This window comes from Delphinus delphis, chromosome 14 (genome assembly GCF_949987515.2).
Source record: "Delphinus delphis chromosome 14, mDelDel1.2, whole genome shotgun sequence".
NCBI classification, from domain to species: domain Eukaryota; kingdom Metazoa; phylum Chordata; class Mammalia; order Artiodactyla; family Delphinidae; genus Delphinus; species Delphinus delphis.
In genome coordinates, this window is record NC_082696.1 from 10,358,724 (window position 1) to 10,376,071 (window position 17,348).

Genomic DNA, 17,348 nt, shown 5'->3' on the forward strand with positions numbered 1-17,348 from the left:
TAATTAACAATTAAATTTATTATGCAACCATACAACCTAAAGACCATATTTGAGTTCTGCAGGAAGGTGACAGTCAGTAATAGAAGGGAAAGAAAGCCAGCTATAACCAAACTCTCTTAAACCACAGCAAACCAAAAGCTCATGTTATTGTTTAATTCTGATTTTGGTTGAACCGTCTTTAATATTACCTTGAAAATGTAAAATAATTAATGAAAACTTTATTATCAACTGACTTTTAATATGCCCTCTCAGCAACCCACAAAACAACACAGTTATTAAGCTGACAGTATCCTGGGGTTTCTACAAAACCAATAAACACTCACGTATAGAATTTCATGTTCACGTGGCACAGTTACCAAAGAACCACAATAAAGAATAAAACAGAAGTGGGAACAAAACACACTAAAAAACCTACTGAAGTAGAGGAACTTATCAGTAACATGGCCTTTCTGGCATCCTGCTGAACACTTTTCCAGGAGGAATTCTGCATGGTTTCAGTATTATGCTGAAATATAAACCAAATACCACACCAAACTTACTGTATGTCAGATCTCTAGCTGTTTAACTATGCATGCTCAGTTACTAAACACTCTACCCCCATTTACACCCGAAGTCAAACAGCAGGACAGAGTGTAAAATGCTTATTATAGCATGTCTTAATTGGCACTGAAAGTTGAAGAACCAGTTTCTGATTGGGAAGAAAAAAAAAGAATGGAAAATATCACTTAAAAATAAAATTCTCTCCTTCTTCCCTGTCAGTTTAAGTATGTGTTAGAATTAAAGAAACACAATATACAAGTTCTACTTCCCCTGTTAAATTCTCAAAATATTACTTTAAAAATTAATGAGTTGAAACCCTATAAAAAGCTCCTGCTGCCCCACCCCTCTCTCATACAGTATACACTTAAAATGACACAGCTTCTTAAGCCAAGAAACTTTGGACCAATAGCTGGTACTGAAAGTACACAAGCTGTACCAACTAGACTTCACTAGCCAAGTGTCGGTGCAACCTGCCTTTAAACAGGCTCTGAAGCAAAGAGCACGCCAGCAATCCAGCATTTCCTAAGCAACTCTTCTTCCTTTTACATAAACCCCCCAAACAACCAAGCAAGATATCTAGCCTCTAACAGCAGTGCAGAATGCCCAGTCAGTACTATACTTTAGTAAGAGAATTACACTCAGTTGTCCAGGTTTTTATCTGATAACGTTTAGGTGAGGTCTCCGAACACAGGCAGCCCAAGGATATTTAAAAGGGTAGCTCCTCAGTGTGGCTGCTGGCAGAGGTTAACAATTAGACTGGTGGGGCGGGGGGGAACTCTCTCTCTCTCTCTCTCTCTCTCTCTCTCTCACACACACACACACACACACACACACACACTACTTGCCCTGGATCCCAGACTTTCACTTGTCACATGGACTTCCAGCTGCATGTCCTGCAGGTTCCTTTAGATTAACAGCGAGGACTTCAAAATCAAGCCAGGAACAAGGCCTCCGTTCAGGGACCTTCACCCTGTTACCAAAAAACCCCCACGAAGGAGCAGAACGGCCACGCAATGGGCAAACAAACTAGCAGATCCCCACCTGTGCCTCAAACACACAGATGTGCACACAAGGTTTACGGGCAGTGCTTAGACACTTGTTTTAGTAAACTGTTAAGAAACAGGAACAGGCTCACATGCCCTACGCTTATAAGCCTTTTACATTTCCTTTTGTTTTCTCTTTGTGGCTAAATGAACTGATTTTTAAACGAGCTGAAAAAGACCGTTACAACTACAGTAAATACACATTTTAATGTGGATACTGTCCCCTCTAAAATAAGCAACACTGAACTAACAGACTATGAAAGCCATCATGAAATTTTACTATGACTTTACATTTCATTTTTTAAGGCTTAAAATTTTTAAATAATTAGATCCCACCAAAATCTCAAACACTATTCTTAACCACAAGAGGCTTTCCGTTATTAAATACAGCTGGAAATAAAACCAAAACAAAATTTAGTGAGAATCACTGAAAATGGAACTTGTTCTGCTTCAATTTATGTTTGAACATAAGGATTAATTTAACCGAGAGAACATCCAGAAAAGGTACCAGGTTTTAACCTAAAACAACCATCATCTACGTAACTTACACTGGGACTATAAAGGCTACATTTGGCAGCTGTAATAAAGATATAAAAGTTATATAGCATAACAAACCTGAGGTTTTTCCCCTTCAGAGCTATACTTATTTTCTGGTAGATACTTATTTTCATCTCAGGAAAAGTAAGTAGGAATAAGTAATTTAACAGACAAGAAGAGGCCAATGTCTATTAGAAAACAAGAAATACGTTCAGCACCATATTTTATAAACAACAACTAAGCACAGCCTTCATGTTTAACACATCACTGCAGTCTCTGATATTCAAAGGTTTAAACCAGTGCGCACTAGTCTGCACACTAGTTCACACACGCAGATTGTCACTATGACAAATACACAGCTGTGACTATTTAAGAGAGCATCACACTGTAATAATGCTACAACGCAAAGGAGCCACACAAGGGAAGTGTGGTTTATCCTTTCAGAGTCCTTTATCAGTATTATTTTTCTTCATCTCACTCACAAGCTTTTCACCACTGACTGATTCTGGTTTTAACCATCTTTATGTTATAGATCAAAGGGAAAACAGAGACTGACTCACAAAACAAAAAAAGTGTGAAAAGAGCTTGAGATAGGGGCATGTACACATTTGTTTCAGAAGTTTTCACTTAGATGTTACTTTTAACAAATGTCTAGGGACTTCCCTGGTGGCACAGTGGTTAAGAATCCGCCTGCCAATGCAGGGCACACCGGTTTGATCCCTGGTCCGGGAAGATCGCACATGCCGCGGAGCAACTAAGCCCGCGTGCCACAACTACTGAGTCCGTGAGCCACATGTACTGAGCCTGCACTCTAGAGCCTGCGAGTCACAACTACTGAGCCCATGAGCCACAACTACTGAGCCCGTGTGCCACAACTACTGAAGCCCGCGTGCCTAGAGCCCGTGCTCTGCAACAAGAGAAGCCACCGCAATGAGAAGCCCGCACACCACAACAAAGAGTAGCCCCCGCTCGCGGCAACTAGAGAAAGCCTGCACACAGCAACGAAGACCCAACGCAGCCAAAAATAAATATAAATAAATAAATTTATTTTAAAATATGTCTAAACATTTATTGAATACCTTGTATGGACCAGTCCCTTCACTGGGTGCTTAACATCTTACGGTGTGAAGGATGACCAGGAAGGAAACACTAGTTATACTGTGCTATTGTGAGGAAGGATAAGATCAAAACTATGTCCTGGCTCTAGTGTAGAGGCCAAGAGCAGGAGTACTTCTGTTTTCTTTTATAATGAAATGAATTAAGTACTAACGGCAACATGGGACTATGAAGAAAATGTAGAATAAAATGTCAAGGACAGGGCTTCCCTGGTGGCACAATGGTTAAGACTCTGCCTGCCAATGCAGGGGACACGGGTTCGAGCCCTGGTCCAGGAAGATCCCACATGTGGCAGAACAACTAAGCCCGTGCGCCACAACTACTGAGCCTGCGCTCTAGAGCCCGTGCTCCGCAACAAGAGAAGCCACTGCAATGAGAAGCCCGCGCACCACAACAAAGAGTAGCCCCCGCTCGCCTCAACTAGAGAAAGCCCACGCGCAGCAACAAAGACCCAACACAGCCAAAATAAATAAATAAATAAATAAGTAACGTCAAGGACACTTATAAAATATTTGAGGGGCTTCCCTGGTGGCGCAGTGGTTTGAGAGTCCGCCTGCCGATGCAGGGGACACAGGTTCGTGCCCTCGTCCGGGAAGATCCCACATGCTGTGGAGCGGCTGGGCCCGTGAGCCACGGCCGCTAAGCCTGCGCGTCCGGAGCCTGTGCTCTGCGACGGGAGAGGCCACAGCAGTGAGAGGCCCGCGTACCGCAAAAAAAAAAAAAAATTGAAAAGGAAAAATATTCCCATGGTATGAGTTCAAAGGATACAAAGAGATAAACAATGAAAAGAAAGACTGTCTCCTACTTCCCAGGATCCCTTCCACAAAGCTTACTGCTAATAGGTTATTTATCTTTCCACAATCATTCAATGCACAACCAAGTATAAATGTGAATTTAAATCTTTTCCTTTAAAAACAACTGGAGCGTATTTGCTGTACACAGTCTATTCTGTGGTCCCTTAACAATACATTATATATCTCCTTCTATATCTGCGCCTAAATATCTACATTATTCTCTTTTTTTTGCTATGCAGTATTGTATTAGTCACTTCTGTGACTTATTTAACCAGTCCCCCACTGATGGACATTCAGGTTGTTCCCAGTCTCTCCCTACTTCATAGAGCACTATAATACACATCCTTGTGCATACATCTTCAGCTGAAATACTTCTGTAGCGTTACTCTCCACAAGGGGAACTTCTGCCAAAGGGTTGGTACATTTAAAATTTTGATGGAGGCTGGCAAAGTGCTCTCAGCAAAAGGAGTGTCAATTAACACTCACAGTCTATCACCTGGCTAAAGATGTTTACCTCAGCATCAGGGTATGCCCAACCACAGTACAAAAGGCAGCAAACTCAGACCAGGGGAGAGGCGGGAGGACTGGTAGATAGTAACAGAAGAAAACAATTTAGACAAACCAACAGCTGTGGTACTAAGAGGCTGGAGAGGCTAAGTCAAGAAGCTAGCAAACACTGGCTGTCTTTAGAGTCCTGCAGAGAGGGCTTCAGATCTGAAACCAAGGCAACAGGGAGCCACTGTGGCCTCTAGATCTAGAATGAGATGATTCTCACATTAGTTAAGAAAGGTTTTTCCAATAATCACATGAAGTACAGATGTACCAGAAAGAGAATGATGATGGTACTTATTACTACTGCAGTAATCTAAAGTGGGGTGACGAGGATCTGAGTAGCCTCATAGCATCTCACAATATCTAGGTCAGAATAATTTCTCGCTCCTTTTCTCTTCCTGCTTTGGAAGCTCCTATCATCAATCCCAAATACTAATGGGAAACAGATAGGGTCCTGGCACGTAAGACACTGTAGTGGAGAGGAGAGTGCAATCAACTCCACAGAGAAAATGCCTGCTGGCCACACAGGGCTGCCAGTCACATGAACTCATCACTCTGCCCATGAAACTTCCCGAGCTACTGACCTATTTTAGTTTGTAGATACCTAAATTTAAAATATCCTTTCCAAAAAGAAAACAATATAAACCTATAAAGTATCCACTTCGAGAATGGACCAAATCACCCCCCTGCCTCCTCAGGAACGCCCTAACGGAAAGAGTACGATCTAGGACAGCTGACACTGCAGGCAGGGCTCCGTGACAGGTGCTGTGCACACTCCACCTTTATAATAACCCCAGGAGATGGTCCCTATTATCTATCACCTTGTTTTTTACCACGAGGAAACAAAATCTTACGCAATGTGCATAGCTAGTGTCTGAGCACATTGCTAGCATCTCTACGTGATGGACAAATCTTCATTTCCACCCTAACTGTACTCTACAGACAACTGTAAGCTTTGAGCACTATCATAAGGATTTGATGTAATTTTAACTTTTTAAGGTATTATCCTAGCTTCCACCTATTCTCCTCAATTCCCTTTTCAAAAATTATGAATCTTAAGTATTTTGTATGTGGGATACTTCCAAAACATTCAATTATAATATTATGAATTAAAAAGTATTCAAACTCCCACAAATCTGAATACAAGGCCACTCTACCTACTACTCGTTATCATCAAATAGTCGTTTAAGGTCCACAGGCTGATGGAAAACAAGATAAAGAGACCCATCTTGCCTCCTCAGATTATGTTCACTTAAGGATCCTCTGCTGGTTCCTCTCTTTCCCTCCAAGGACTCCACGCAGACTCCTGGATGGTGATGATTCCCGAATCTCTCTACTTCAAGTCCCATATATCTTAACTGCATTATGAAGGAGTCCCTTGTAGTCAAGGAGTCCCTTGTATGTCAAGAAATGACTCTCTTAACTGTCCTCCTCAAATCTGATCCCCTTCCTTCAAGGGCCACCTGGTCAAGGGCATCCCCATCCACATGGACTTCTCAGAGTCCTTCCACACCCCTTACCTCTCTCACCATCCATATAGACCTGACACATGACCAGACCTAAAATCACTGTCAAGTCCACGCCCTTCATCTTCCCTGCAGCTGTCAGCTCCTTTACACTACAGCCTCTTGCCCGCCACGCCACCAGAGCAGACTTGCTAAAACACAAACGGCCACGGTGCGCTACTGTCTGGTAAGGCCTCCCCCGTGGCGCCTACAGAATGAAGCCCACAGTCCTTGCTCTGGCACAGAAAAGCTCATCAAACAACCTCCAGCTGCCACCCCAGCTTCATCTTGGCCTTCCCCCGGGCCCACTGCAAGTCCTCAGCTTCATGCACTTGACTGCTCACAGGCTTCCACAGGGCCACCTGCCTGCACGTGCAACTCTCTCAGTCCAGGTGGGTGCCCTTCCTTCTGTGTCTGCAAAGCATCGCTGCCTTCAAGATCCTGCTAGAAATTAACTCCTCCATTCCCCCAAACAACTACCTCACAACTTCAGATGTATTCTTAAAATACAGCATTATAAATTCTTAAACTATTTGTTTGTGTATCTCCTGAACTGGACTCTTACTTCCTCTTGGGTTCCCAGCGCTGAGCACCGACAGGTACTCAAAAGCCTGGTGAATTACTGACTGAATGCCTTCCAAGAGCTTACACTTAGAATTAGACACAGCCATACAAAATAAATGTATGAGGACAAACATAAAACTGAACAAAACTTGGGCTCATGTCCAAGAATATTTATCATGTTAACAGCTACACTGCCTGGTAGCAATATGCTACAAAACACATTTTGCTGTTTGTTACTGGCAGTCTTACGGCAAAAAGATGACTATAAAAGAATGTAGTAAAAAAAAAAAACAAGCAAAAAAAACTGGAAATTAAGAGGCAGGGAAAAGACTATCGTGATCATCAGTGGTGTCATCAAAAACGAGAAAAATCAAGACATCCTTTACCTCCTAATGATCAGAACAGCAATGAGATATTCTTGCAGGAAAAAAAAAATCTGATAATGAGTTTGATAAAGCCTGTATATCTAACTACCAATTTATAGGAAATTAAAAAGGGCTGAGGAATACATTAAGCCATAGCAAATCAATCAGCAAATCTCAAACTGTGGGAACCTCTACTAGAAAAATGACCTAGTTTCTTCAACAAGTTAAGTTGTAACAGCAAAAAGGAAAGGAGAGAGGAAGAGAGGGAGAGATGAAGAGATGAAGAAAGAGGAAAACTATAGAGATGAAAAGGTATCAACCAATTATGAGAGTGGATTTTATTTGGACCTTGACTCAAACTACCCCACAATGTAAATTAAACAGAAACATTTAATCCATTTATGAAACTACTGGAAATTTGAACACTGGATAATTGGTATGAAAAATATTCTTTAAATGTGATAACTGTAGTATGTTTGTGTTTCTTTTTTTAAGCCCTTTATTTTTTAGAGCTATATACTGAAATATTGACAGATTAAATGATACAATAGCTGGGATTTACTTCAAAATAATATTGAGGGCGGGGATTGGGGGGGTGAAGGAAGAGCAAATGTACATACAACAACACTGGCCATATAATCGTTGAAGGCTGAGCGATGGGTGTGTGGGGCTCGTTATATTTTTGTCTACTTCTGTTCATTGTTTGAAAATGTCCATTTAAAGTAAAATGGAGTTAATGGTATGAAAGACGAATTCAGGAATCCAGAACTGGGACTGAGGCTGTGGTACTGACTCCGGCTTACACCTGCAAGACCACAAAACTTCTGAATTGGTCCCTTGCCTGCAATCCTCAATCTCCCAAGAAAGCCCACTATGCGTTGACCATTTACTCTTTCACAGTTTCTTAACCTCTCCCCATTTTATCTTTAACATGTTTGCTGTACTATTTAATCCTAACACTTAACTGTCTTAAAAAAAAAAAAAATCGGACTTCCCTGGTGGCGCAGTGGTTAAGAATTGGCCTGCCAATGCAGGGGACACGGGCTCGAGCCCTGGTCTGGGAAGATCCCACATGCTGCACAGCAACTAAGCTGTTGCTCCACAACCACCGAGCCTGCGCCCTGGAGCCCGCGAGCCACAACTACTGAGCCCGTGCACCACAACTCCTGAAGCCCGCGTGCCTAGAGCCCATGCTCTGCAACAAGAGAAGCCACCGCAATGAGAAGCCCATGCACCGCAACGAAGAGTAGCCCCCGCTCGCCACAACTAGAGAAAGCCCGCGTGCAGCAATGAAGACCCAACGCGGCCAAAAATAAATAAAATTTTAAAAAATTAATAAATAAATCAAAATAAATCCTTAAAAGCATTAAAAAAAATCCCTCCGTAATCTTAACCAAATTAACCTTCCCAGTTTCATTTTCCCCTAGATCCCCAGGTAAAACCTCCTTATATTGACTCTGACCCTTTCTGGACCTCATCTCCTGATGAAGATGCCCTCCTTGCCTAAATCTGACACTCTTACACTGACTTTGGCTCAGCCTCTTAAAGGCCCAGTGTCCAATTTCACTGACTCCAAAATGCCTTTTCCAGCCACAGATCTCGCCAGAGACCACAAACACTTGAGTCAAACCAACCCAAGCTCAAATTCCAACTTCTGGACTATTCACTAGCTGTGCAACCCTGAACAAATTTTCCTGAGTTGTTTCCTGCTCTGGAAACTATATCAGATTGAGCGGCGCTGAGAAGGCTCAGGGTACAGTGCCTCCTTCCCTCCCAGTGCCTCTGCAGCTTAGGCACATGGTACTTCAAGAACAGGGGCTGAATGGGGTTTCTTATATATCACGACCGCTATCTTTTAGGATAATGGTAAGTCACTTTAATTCTAAGTCCATATCAATACTTTCCCCTGCATCTTCCCTCACCCTTGCTCCAAAAATCTTTTACATCAGATTAAAAAAATCACAGGACCAAAGCTCATATGGTTTTTTTTTACTGCTACTGATTCCACAGGCAGACGCTAAGCTTATATTAAAGCCTTATTATCTGTAATACACTAGATATACTGATGAGTCCAAAGGCTAGATTCAGAATATTGTTAATTTTCTATTAACTGAAAGGAATAATTATTTCCATTAAAAAAGAACCATTCTAGAAAAAGAACAGGCTTATCCAAACTACTTTGTTATTTTCTTTCTGATGAGTCTCATTAATATTGATAATAGATCCCTCGCTACCACTGTAGCCTGCCATCAACAAGAATGTCACTATGACACGGGACTTACCAGTATACCTGAGGCTGCAGCTGCCCCCACGCCTGCAGTAAAGGGGCATGAGAGGACTGGAGATTAGAGAGAGGAGCCAGCAAGAGCAGCTGCCTCTCTTACGTTAATCAAGTTAGGACCCTGGAGGTCACTACTCTGGCATTCAAGACTTAAGAAAATCCTTTATTTTATTTTGGTTTTTGCAAGAACTTCTTCCTAAACTAACAAGGGGTCCAGAGTGAGAAGGGAAGCTACGTGGTTACCTAAATTTCACTTCTCCTAAAAAATAAAGAGAAATATGAAGATACTCAAGAGCTAAGGAGTAAAGTAATTAAGATTTTTAATAGATTAATTAATTTTATTAAACTCACAAAGCAAATGAGCCACAGTAAATGTTCAGCTGTACTTTTTATAGGGAAAAATAGTGTATGTAATTAATAATAATAATACACAGAGCAAAAAGAAAACCCAGCTCTGTAACTTATCACTTAAAGAATTTCCTCATCCATAAAAACAAGATAACAGGAACTTATCTCCAAAAGTTCTATTAATGATTAAAGGAGGGACTAAGCAATGAGCACTGTGCTTGACACATTTAAATGTTCAATAAATGTCAGCTATTGTTATTTACATTATCTAAAACCACATTTAAGAATAAGAATCAAAATTTTCACTGAACCACTGGAACTTCATCCTGTGACCACGATGCTGCTGACAGCAGCAGCTAACAATTATGTAACGTTTACTCTTCACCAGGCACTCCTGAGAGTACTTTACTCACTGAATAAACGCTTATGGTCTCGACATCAACTCCACGAAATAAGTACTATTTTCAGATGAAGAAACTGAGGCACAGAGGTTGAGAAACTCGCCCAAAGTCCAAACTACAGAGTCAGAAACTCTGGGTGTACAGTTCAACAATGTGTGTTTTAACAGGCCTTCCAGGAGATTCTAGTGCCCACTAAAATTGGAAAAACCCTGGGTGAACAATTGCAAAGGCCCGTAACAGTGGCCTTAAGACCTGAATTTCAGCCCATCTCTGAAACAAAATGCATCTCTACTGTAAACAACAATAAAGAAGACAGTAAACCCTAGGAACTATATTCAACCTCCTGTGATAAGCCATAATGGAAAAGAATATGAAAAAGAATGTATATATTTGTATAACTGAGTCACTTTGCTGTTCAGCAGTAATTAACACACTGTAATTCCACTATACTTCAAAAAAAATAAAATAAAATAAAATAAAACAGAGTTGGGATCAAAACCAAGCCCCACCACATTCAGGCATAACTTGCTGTAGGGCCTCTGAGGGTCACTGTTAACATAATATAGGAGGTAACATCCATCTGCCATGCTAGAGTACAAGATTGGAAAGCTCTGGTTAGTATTTCTGCTCTCCATGGCTCTCAAACTTTGGAAGGCATCAGAATTGCCCGCTGGAGTTAAATGCAGATCCCCAGCTACTCCCCACCCCCTCAAACAGTTTTGGAGTAAGAGAACTTACTTGAGCAAACACTCCAGGTGATTGTGATGCAGACAGTCCCTTTCTCTCTTTTTAGGAAACCACAGGTGTACACGTATCCAATGGCTCCGCCTGACCCTACTTCGAGCTCTATCTTTCCTTCACCTCCCAAGGCTAAATAATGCAAAGAGATATGCATCCACTCCTCTCCCCGAAGTCTAGCACTCTAAGGAAAATCAGTGAGTGGACTGGAGCTGGTTCTGCTATCCTTGCAGGAAAAAAGGTGGTCACTGCCCACACTAGCAATGCAGTTCTAAAAGTAACCCTATGTTTCAAACATCTGCAGATAATCATCTTCTGGAATACATATACATAGAGTTTGTTACCCTAAGAACTTTTAAAAATCAAAGAAATTGATGAAGGAAGAATTTTACTGTTATATATGTAAGTTATGTTTTACTTTATTTTCTATACTTCAACAAATTGAAATGAGCATTTAAAGACAAATGAAGACAGCTGAGAGTAGCAAAAAAACAATCCAGGAAAAATAAAAATTCCTCAATCTCCCTAGTGTCAGAATTTAAATATCAAACAAAGAGAATTGTATGAACAAATATAATGAGCCTCGATGATGCTTCTAACTGCATAACCTATTCTATCCTCAACTTCATCCCTCAGTCCCAATGGGGCGTCAGAGGAGAGAGAAAGTTGAAGGGGTATGAAGAGAACCACATCAGGTGTGAGTGCCAGTTCCTCGCGATATCCCCCTCTGCAGAGGAGGGGCTTCCTCCCCCACCTGCTCGCCGAGTCTGGGCAACTAGGATAAAGAGCTAGAGAACAAGTCCCGAGTGTACCCAAGTGTCCGGGCATCCAGTTCAATCCCATGGCTCCATCTCTATTGGAGACGGAGATGGAGATGGGGGAGAGGGGAAAGAAAAAAGTGAGGAAAAGAACTTTAAAAAGCTCACTCACTACTACAGCTACGTTAGAAACAGGGAATGGTGTGGAGCTTAAATGATTTTTAGACCAAATCCTGCTCTCGTGTTTGAGATTTTTCTTCAGCTTTTCATAAAACGTATCTTAAACAATGTAAGGTTTTCCTCTTCTATCACCACAGCAGACAGTCACAGCCAGCTGATTTGATCTTCTGCACATTTCTAAGGAAGCCTGATGCTCTGACGAGCAGCCTGCGGGACAGGTCGGAGCACAGCCTAACCCGGGGCCAGGCTGCACACACATCCCAGGCCCGCCTGGGGCTTTCCTCTTCTCAGGAGGGAGCTTCCATCACCTTTCCAGAAGTAAATTAAGTACTGAAAATATGGTTATTGCTCTATAATTCCTCACTTCCTGGCTCTGTTTTCCTTTAATTCTGGTACTTGAAAGGAAGAAAATTATTTTAAAAATATTCTGAACATGAATATGAATAGCATTATCAAATTATAGTCCAATGCAGTTAGAGTCCCAGGTACAATCCGAAACATAAAAAGAATAACTATTGAAAGTTTTCCATCAGAGAGCCAAAAATGCTTTATTACTGGAAACAATCTGTGCAAGATGTGAGAATTTTCTCTTCCTTTTCTCCACTTTTAATAAAATAAAAGCAAAGACCCAGGCAGGCATAGTTGCATAGGACCACCCTGATTTTTACAGCAATTAAAACCAAAACATTCATAGCAAATTTTAACATTATCAAAAAGTTTTTCTTCATTCTCCAGTAGTTTTTTCTATTTGCTTATTTAAGAAGCTTTCAGGAATAACAAGAACCAAAACAAAACACACACACGAATATACACACGGAACTGACCATTCTACATAAACTGAAACTTCCATGGCAGCAAGTTACATGTAGAGTATATTCAAAATTAGTGCTACATTTTTAATATACTGCTCTGTCTCCCACGGGACAAAAAAGTAGGAGAGAGGGGAAAAGTTGCCACTTTCTCATTCCTGTCCTCCTAACCTCTGACCCCTACCCTCCCCCCCAGCCAAGAGCCTTGCCAAGCAGGCCCTGAGCACCACGTGAGCTCCCAGGAACGTCTCCAACCTGAGTCTAGAAGCAGTTATGCGGTTGGTTACCCAAGCGAACAAGCAGAAATCAGTCTAGGAGTGGGTCTTGCTCTGACCTGAAAGCAACTCAAAAGTTTTCTCCTCAGATGCTCACAAGCTCTTTAAACATAAAAGGAAATCCCCAGCCCTGGTTCAAAGCCTAGGACAACTGAGAGCCTGGTCAGCAAGAAAGAAAGAGAGTCAAATGCAAAGGAAACCCCAGGCTTCACTAGCAATCTCCTTTAAAACAAATAATACCTTTATCAACTGACATCCCAAAAGTTTTTATTATCAAGTTAATTAACAGACTCCTGTGTTAATATCTAAATGCTGGGCAATTAATGGCAGCAAACTATAAATGTCCTTGTCTTTGCTCTGACAACAAAATCTTATAAAGCAAACGATATGAGCGCTTCAGTAATGTAACACAGGCCTTCTATGCCTAATTTCCTCCAGAAGCTGCAGAATACAAGTGGCTTATAAATTAACATCCTGTTATATAAATAATAAGAAACAAAGATTAGAATAAATAATTAACAATAAAGGTCTGTGCCGCAATGCATCACCGTCAATACACTTAATGTAACATCTGAACTCCTTCAGAGACTTCAGTGGCAAGTTATTAATTCTGAAGTATTTTACCCTCGTTTCCAATGCTATCACCTTCTTTTCAAAATGATGCCCGTTTTCCAAATACTTTGTTTACTGCATCTCCTTCTGAAAAATTCTGTCCACAAAGATGTCCAAATGAAGTGGTATTTTAGAAAATATAATTTAAACACTCGTTTCTACCGACGCACATGTAAGCAGACTTAGACTTCCAACTGGCTTAACTACTGAGCGATGATCCACTGTTACAAGTGAACCGCTGAGCTAGAACTATTTTCTGCTTTAAAAAAATTATTGAAAAATAACCTTTTACTTCATTCTTAATCACTGAGGAAAAGCAATGAAATTCACCAGTTCCAAGCATAATTAATATGTTCCTTCTAAATGACCTTGACTACTGAACCAAACTTAGAGTCTAGTTCGGTATCATTCAGGGTTGGGCATTACCTCTGTTCTCACTAACAAAGAGTTAGCTACCCCAAGATCATTTTTTCTCTCACCAGCAAACTCTTACTCATTCTTCAAGACCTCCTCTGGGACACTTTTACTAGTATCTAGTCATAGCTCGAAAACACACCTCTCCTACTGTACTGTCTGTCATCTGCCCATGTTGACCCTTCTATTCAGCTGGGAATTCCTTCACTTCAGATACAATGTCTTATTAATCACTGGATTCCCAGCATAGAGAACATTCCCAAGCACAAAGGGATTCAATAAACAGTTTATGTTTTGTTTTTCCTGTCTTCTGCAACTTTTCCAATAAGCCTGAGGTTAAAAAAATATATTAAAAAGATAAAAGTTGTACCTTGAGAAGCATACACATTCATAATACCCAATATTTCTCTCAAGAATCTGAGATAATTCTATCGGCTGGAAAAAAACTATACCTAAAAAGGCAAAGTTTGAAATACTCTCATTGCTTTAAACTAGAGTTTTGTTATTGCTGTTGCTGTTTTAAGATCCTGATATATCCTCTTTAAACTGAGACTTACTTGAATGGAGTTACCTCCTACAAATTTTCTCTAAGGAAAGAAAGATTTTTTTCTAGCTATGGAAACAACAGTGTAGTTTAAAGCCATGAAAACAGTGTTCTGCAAGGCTGCCAACTGTCACAGTCCTGGAAAGGAAGCTGAATCAGCACAAGACCAATGTCAAAGGAAAGGGTATTGACAGACAGTCTGGTTTCCATACCAGGCAACTCCCTTCAGGTTACTCGATTCTTGGAACACTGCCCTTGACACCTAGCAGCTGCTTCCGTTAGGAGCAGTGGGTAGAAGGTCTGGGAGAAACGTGTGCCACAAGAGAAACATGATCTCTTCTCCAGCATCTCACGAGAGTGGAACTGAAGTAGGACAGGAGTTGAGAGGCAAAAGGAAAAAGACAACGAGGCTATAGGTACAAGGAGGAGAGAGGAAGGTAACGAGAGTTTGCTCTCGTTACAGTGAACCAGGAAACAAACCTAACTATAATACTTTATGACCCAAGAATGACAAAATGGAAACTTTGAAACAAAAAATAAAACCATGAAAACTTACGGCATTAAGGGAGGTTTTCTCTACTGTACCGAATTATTAAATCTCAGGTGAAGGAGTTTGAGCAAGTAAGCTAGGATACAAAAATGCTTCCAAGTGGAAGCAACCTCTTCAAATAGCTTTTTTTTTTTAAACAAGAACTAAATTTTAAAAGAACTTTAAAATTAACACCTTTTAAAAGCAGGAAATGTCAGCATGCTGAGTAAATAAAATGTTTGGTGACTGGACAGTTCATGTCCCTGTTGTATTAGTTCATCTCTTGGACTACAATAGGAAGAATAAACCAGGCCTACTGTTACTTACTGATTTTTACTGTGTGTGTGTGTGTGTGTGTGTGTGTGTGTGTACACTTTATTTGCAAACTTAGGATATCTCCACACTTTGGGGTACCTTACTTTTTCTGTTAAACAATTCTGTGAGCATGTTATTTAAAATGTTCAATATTTTCATTGTATAGAATTGCTGTTATATGGTAATAAATCGCATGGATTCAAACGCTGTTCACAATTTTGAGCTGTTCATACAATATAACTCTATCACTCTCATTTGTACCAGTGGAGTTCATTGTTATTACACACATAGATGCAAGCCCCAGACTATTTCACAAGTCTTCTAATGTAGACACATCTGAGCAATATTTTATTATAAACTTTCTGTCCTTTCCATTACATTTATGGCATTATACTGATGTTTGAAACTTTGTATATAGGTAACTAATTATGTATGAACTTTATTTCAGAAAAAAATAAGGAAGCCTAAGTTATTCATATTGATAAGATTTCAAGGGGGCGGTTAGTTGTCACAAGGATAAGGAAATGCAATGAAATTTAAGGGTGTAAGGTAGGAATGCTAGATTGTCCTATGATGTATAAGAGATTGATCCAACAGATCATCATACCACATTCATTTCACAAGACCCAGCATTCATTTAGATGTAAAAACAAACAAAAAGCTAACTATTTGTCTAAGCCTAGAACCCAACTCCATTCTGCATATAAGAACAAACTATTGTTAAAACAACTTTATTGATATACTGAATTTTCTAGGAATAAAACTACCATATATACTGAGGGAAGATTATATTTTGTTTTGGTCGGACTCTGACCAAGAGCTGCTCATCATCTTAAAAGATGACATCTCCACTGACAACCCTGCCTAAGACATCTGAGAGGCTGATACCACACTCCTGCATCAGCCTCATTGTGTAGCTGTCAGGCCCACACTGATCCCACATATACACGCAAGCTTTCATTTCACAAACCTTCAATGTAGTCATGCCCGAGCATTTATTTAGTTAAATACACAATATTTTATTATACACCAATTTCTTTTCACTTTTCCATGTACAGTTAGTGCATATTGAGAACTGTTTAAAATTTTGTGTAGTAACATAACAGTATCTATGAATTTTGTGTAGGTAACATATTATCTATGAATTTATTTCAAAAGAATAAAGGAGGCAGTAGAAAAGTTTCATTATAGGACTTCCCTGGTGGCGCAGTGGTTAAGAATCAGCCTGCCAATGCAGGAGACACAGGTTTGAGTCCTGGTCCGGGAAGAGCCCACATGCCGCAGAGCAACTAAGCCAATGCACCACAACTACTGAGCCTGTGTTATAGAGACCATGAGCCACAACTACTGAGCCCGCATGCCACAGCTACTGAAGCCTGCATGCCTAGAGCCCGTGCTCCACAACAAAGAGAAGCCACTGCAATGAGAAGCCCACACACTGCAACGAAGAGTAGCCCCCTCTCGCCGCGACGAGAGAAAGCCCGCACGCAGCAATGAAGACCCAGCACAGCCAAAAATATAAACAAATAAATTTATTAAAAAAGTTTCATTATGAAATAGGAATGTACTGTCTGTATGTTCTAAATTATTATATTACATGTTTATATAGTTTTAAACTGTATACAAGATATCAAATAAACAACTAGAAAACAGAAGACAGTACCAGTTCCAGGAGTATGGCAGATTGGATACTCTAAGTGCCTATAATTGAAATATCTAAAATACTTGATAACATGCTTTTTTTTTTTTTTTTTTTTTGTGGTATGCGGGCCTCTCACTGTTGTGGCCTCTCCTGTTGCGGAGCACAGGCTCCGGACGCGCAGGCTCAGCGGCCATGGCTCACGGGCCCAGCCGCTCTGCGGCATGTGGGATCTTCCCAGACCGGGGCACGAACCTGTGTCCCCTGCATCGGCAGGCGGACTCTCAACCACTTGCGTCACCAGGGAAGCCCGATAACATGCCTTTTTAAATGGATCACAAACTTGGCATGAATGTGACTGAAACGAAGAACACAGAAAGTAAACCAAGAACATGGAAAGTAAGAGAGCAATAGAAACTGACTTCTGTTATGGGTTTTAACTTTCCATTTGATGACGATACAGGGAACAGGGGAAAGGAGGAATCTAGG

At 40.7% G+C, this 17,348-nt stretch overlaps 1 protein-coding gene across 8 annotated transcripts in view; it reads right to left on the bottom strand.

Annotated features, from left to right (window-relative positions):
• ARID1B (AT-rich interaction domain 1B) overlaps positions 1-17,348 on the bottom strand; it is a 413,915-nt gene that overhangs the window by 259,853 nt on the left and 136,714 nt on the right. The window lies entirely within an intron of this gene.